The sequence below is a fragment of the Dromiciops gliroides genome, chromosome 3, assembly GCF_019393635.1.
Source record: "Dromiciops gliroides isolate mDroGli1 chromosome 3, mDroGli1.pri, whole genome shotgun sequence".
In the NCBI taxonomy this organism is placed as follows: domain Eukaryota; kingdom Metazoa; phylum Chordata; class Mammalia; order Microbiotheria; family Microbiotheriidae; genus Dromiciops; species Dromiciops gliroides.
This window is the reverse complement of record NC_057863.1, coordinates 368,639,901-368,645,700: the sequence shown is the minus strand read 5'-3', so window position 1 is coordinate 368,645,700 and position 5,800 is coordinate 368,639,901.

The following is a 5,800-nucleotide window of genomic DNA, read 5'->3' as shown; positions in this document are numbered from 1 at the left end:
CCTCTATGGCCTTGAGTTTTCTTATCTATACATGAAGCAATAGTAGCAGATGATCTCTAAGTTTCTTTCTTGCTTGAAAATTCTTTCAGATAGTTATCACTTAAGAACCTATTGTCTTTAGCTATGCACTGAGTTCTAGAGATCATATCATTGCTGGACCAGATAAATAGAACTTCCGGATCATGGCTTTGAGGACGCAACATCAAGTCTTACCATGACTTTGTGTTTTGATTCTAAACCACTGAGATCCAGCCTTATCCATTGAGACTAAGTTCCTAACCTTATACATTCATTTCACTAACAACATCTCCTCTTGGTTCCCCTAAGACCCTACTCTTTTGGCCCTTTTCATGTTCCAGTTCTTTTGGATTGTGGTAGGACCTCTAAGGAATAGAAACTTACTCAAAAGTACAACCAAAATATTTGAATCCTTATTGCCAAGTATTACTTTTTATTTTTTCCAGGGAAATAAGGGTTAATTGACTTGCCCAGGGTCACACAGCTAGTAAGTGTCTAGTGTCTGAGGCTGTATTTTAACTCAGGTCCTCCTGAATCCAAGGTCAGTGCTTTATCCACTATGCCACCTAGCTGCCCCTCAAGTATTCCTTTAAATAAACTTTTAATCTACCTATACTTCCACTTATTACTGATTCTATGTTCCCCCAATGATGTAATTAATAACACAAACACATATAAGTATACATGTATATAATTATATACTATATATGAAACACATATAAATAAATATATATAATTAAATGCATATATAATTAAAAGATAGCTGTATATGTATCTATCAAATGACCTGAATTACAATATCTCTTTGGAGCCTAACAAAAATCCTGTGAGACAAGTACTACAGGTATTATAATTTCAATTTTACACATTAGAAAACTAAGGATCAGCCCGGTTAAGGGAGTTATCTATATATAAATAGCCACCAAGGCTAGAAGCAGGATTCAAACCAGGTTCTCCCAATTCCAAGTCCACCATTTTATCATCAATACTAAATTGTCTTTTTCATTGTTCTATTTGTTAGGATTTCTAATTTTCTCTCCAGTGCAGGACCTCCTGGATGCCTACCATCTATTGTGTATATCTATTAATATCTGCTAGTATATTGCTTTGATAATAATTATTCTCAGATTTTTTTCTAACTCTCATGATTAGGGGCATCTTACATTCCTTGCTTTATCCCAGTGGTTGGGTCTCTAGGTCTTAGCCACCGGCAATCTGACCCGTTCTATCACTGAACCCTTATATTGTCAGCCTCTATATTAGGTAGGGCTAGTATCAATATTATCGTTTTATATGTCTACTTTATATATTTATAATGTCCTAAGTTGAACCCATCATTTTACCCTTCAACATATTCTCCCTTTAAATTTACAAACATCTGTTGGGAGGCATTGCCTCCCCTAAGTCCCTCCATGTTATATAACATCGGAATCCTTGATTTGTTCCTCTCCTTCATTAACATATCTAATCAATTGCAAAGTCTTATTGATTTTACTCCAAAACATTTCCAGCAACTGGACCTTTCTCTTCATTCCCACAGCTATATCATTATTTATAGAACCTCTTCTTTCACCTGTTGTACTGTAAGAGCTTCCTAATTGATCTATATGATTTTCATCTTTGACCTCCCCAATCTAGATTTCATGTAGATTCGCAACTCATCTTTCAAAAGTCTGATAATGTTAATCATCTACTCAAAAATTTTCAAGGCCTCTCAATTGTCCAATTTCCAAATAATTTTATGTGTAAGCCCATCTACAATCTGTATTCCAATGATATTTTCAGACTTATTTCATACTATTTCCCTTATAACATAGTGGATTACTAACCATTTCCTGAATGCTAACTCTGGCTTCTGGGTATTTCCATAAGACATTTGTCATGTGAAGAATGCATTTCCTTTGCATCTCTGCCTCTTGTAATCCTTTTCTTTTTTCAAGAAGCAACTTTAGTTCTTCTGCCTACACAAAGACTTTTTCCCCCTGAGAGTAATCTCTGAATTTTCTTTTTACTACACTTAGCTATGTACATGTTATAATTGGGGAGTTGAATTTATGTTTTCTTAAGCCTAACCTTAAACTCCTCTGCATCATATCCAACCAATATTTAGGATGGATTTCCTAATCTAAATTTAAATATATAGCATAAAGCAGTTGTATTAAATAGTTCTTTATAGAACTGATTTCTAATCAATATATCACAATTTATCTACCTCAAAACAAAATGACTCTATATATTAAAAGCCCAATATCACCATTGAACCAAAGGAAATGTGTTAATCCTATCTCCCAATGGTTAACAATCACACTATTCTTACAAAGCATTTGGAAGTGGAAGAGATCTCCAAATCAGAAACTCTTGGGATCATTTAGCCATGGATTATGGAATATTAAACCAGTCAAATAGCAATGAACGCAGAAAATTTGTCTCATGAACAGAATTAATGATGACTTGCAAATCTATGAACTTTCCTGGGAAATTTCCCACCCAATGGAAGCATACAAATCTATCAAAATGCCTACAAATGGAGAATATAATTCTTAACAGTAGACTAAAATTTGATATACAAGTATTTTTTTAAACACTATGGGAGGTTATCAATTTATATACATCTTGGGTACAGTTGTATCTCTCATGACTTACAGAGATGAAGGAAAGAATTGAAGGATAGAGAAGAATGAAGAAGAGTAACAGACCTGTGGTCTGTCTTTGTGCAAACTAGGAAGGGAAGAAGCCATGGAAGAGGAAAAAGAGTGAAGTAGAAGACTTGGACAACCTTAAGTCCTTCTCATTCCTTCTGATGTATTCAGGTCATACAATCCCTTTTATTCTTACTAAGTAAGTAAATCTTCTTAGCATCCCTTTCAGTATAAATACAATATAATTTCTTCTACATTCTAAACTCTATGCCAGATATAAGTGCCAGTTAAGACTCTTTATTTAAAGGACAGGTCAAGTTTCTATGAAAAAGTTCTGGCCTGTTAATAGAAAGTGCCTTCTCAATTAATTGAGAAGACCTAATGCCTTTCCCCTGTTATTAAAAAGTCATTATGCTTCTTATTCTAATTAGCTAGTAGGTAATGTTATTAATAGAAAACAATAGTATTCCTAAGAATAATTAGGTAGACAGTCTCATAACACAATATTAGAGGTTTAAAGATAAACTTCCTGGAGTTCATTTTGGTCAGATAAAATGAGATAACATGAAAGGTGCTTTGTCAATCTTTAAACACTAGATGGGGCAGAGCCAAGATGGCAGAGGAGAGGCTGTACCTCTCACAAGCTCTAGATAAACCAGTCCACTCACTCACAAATAATGTCATAAAAAAAAAAAACAAAGCAGCCTAATGCACATAAGAACAGAGTGAGAATATTTTTCAACAAAAGAGGGCAATTGCAATCACCTGCTGATCAAGCTGAGCAGCTCAGCACATGGTCCTGACCCAGACAGGAACATACAGTGCTTCCAATGCAACTCAGAATCTTCAGTGCCAGCAGCTTCTTCTGAGGCTCAGCTCATGGACCAGTGAGGGGGTTCGGCAGTAGGCCGGGGTGAATTGGCTGCAGTCTCTGCTGCATGTGGGGTGAAGTGCTGTGGTTCTGAACCAGTGGGCTGAATCAAGTGGTGGTGGCCCAGTGGGGTAGTGGCACAGGCACAACAAGCTTCTGACCATAGAGAATCAGATTTCAATCAGACTTCTGTTTCCAGGTAAAATACAAAGTGGCCATGGTTACTCCCAAGCCAGGCAGGCTAAGAAGAAGCTCAATCACCCACTGGGTCACTCTGTAGCTCAGAAGAATTTGTCCTGGAAGCAGCAGTATACTTTTTTGTGAGGCAATTGGGGTTAAGTGACTTGTTCAGGGTCACACAGCTAGTAAGTCTCAAGTGTCTGAGGCCCGATTTTAACTCAGGTCCTCCTGAATCCAGGGCCAGTGCTCTATCCATTGCACCACCTAACTGCCCCAAGCACTACATTTTAGGAAGGAGTTAAAAGCCAAGAAATAGGTGGCCAAGATGAGCAGGCAGAGAAAGCAGTAGACCACTGAAAACTTCTTTGGGAAAAAATTGAGCAGAATACACCACCAGAAGAAGAAGATAATAACAAAGTCAAAACTCTAACATCCAAAGCTTCCAAAGAAAAAAAGAATTGGTCCCAGGCCATGGAAGCACTCAAAAGGGACTTTGAAGAGAAAGTATGAAAAATAGAAGAAAGCTTTAGAGAAATGGAGGAAAGAATAGAAAGAGAAATGAGAGCAAAGCAGGAAAGTCATGAAAAAAAGTCAACTCTTGAAAAGCCAAATGGGAAAGGAGATAAAAAAAAAGCTTTCTCAAGAAAATAATTGCCTAAGAATTAGGATTGAACAAATGGAAGCTAGTGCATTTATGAGAAATCAAGACACAGTAAAGCAAATCCAAATGAATAAAAAAATAGAGGGTGATATTAAATATATCCTTTGGAAAACAGCTGAACTGGAAAATAGATCCAGGAGAGATAATTTGAAAATCATTGGACTACCTTAAAACCATGACCAAAATACAAATTTAGACAGCATCGTCCAAGAGATTATCAGGGAAAATTGCCCTGATATTCTAGAAGCAGAAGGCAAAATAGAAATTGAAAAGAAAACCCATCGATCACCTCCTGAAAGAGATCCCAAAAGGAAAACCTCCAGCAATGTTATTGCCAGATTCCAGAGCTCCCAGGTCAAGGAGAAAATATTGCAAGCAGCTAGAAAAAATGAATTCAAATTCTGTGGAGCTACAGTAAGGATAAAACAAGATCTAGCAGCATCTACATTAAAAGACAAGAGGACATAGAATATGATATTCCAGAGGGCAAAGGAACTGGGACTACAGCCAAGAATCACATATCCACCAAAACTGCGTGTAATCTTTCAGGGGAAAATGGGACTTCAATGAAAAAGAGGACTTTTAGGTATTTGTGATGAAAAAACCTGAACTGAATAGAAAATTTGACTTTCAAATACATGACCCTAGAGAATCATAAAAAGGTAAACAGGAAAAAAAAACCATGATGGATATTAAAAGAGTCAACTGTTTAAATTCCTAAATGGGAAGATAATATTCCTAACTCATAAGAACTTTCTCAGTATTAGGGCACCTGATAGAACCATACTCAGAAGGCACAGATGTGAATTGAATATGAAGGGAAGATATCTGTAAAGCATTTATTTTTTGTTTATCCTTTTTTTTTGTGGGGTGGCTTTTGTCTGGGGACAGATGTAGACTCGGGGCCTCATTGGTCCAGGGCTGGTGCTTTGTCCACTGTGTCACCTAGCTGACCCATGATGACATCTTCATAATAAACTTAAGGGGTAAAAGGAATGTACTGGAAGAAAGGGAAAGGGAGAGGCAGATTGGGGAAAAGTAGTTCACATAAAAGAAACAAGTAAAAGCTTATGGAGTAGAGGGGAAGATGGACAAGGAGTGGGGGAATGAGTGAGCCTAACTCTCATGATAATTGGCTCAAAGAGAGAATAATATACACACTCAAGAGGGGATAGTAATATAGCTTTCCCTGTGGGAAAGTGGGAGGGGAAGAAAATAAGGGGGGGGTGGGGAGAGGCAATGGAAGGAAGAGCAGATTGGGGGAGGGGGCAGTAAGAAGCAAAACACTTTTGAGGAGGGATAAGGTGAAGGAAGATAGATAATAGAGTAAATAAAAAGGAGAGGGATTAAGATGGAGGGTAATACAGTTAACAATAGTAACTGTGAAAGAAATGATGAGCAGGATCTTATTATAAGGACATATGAAAAATG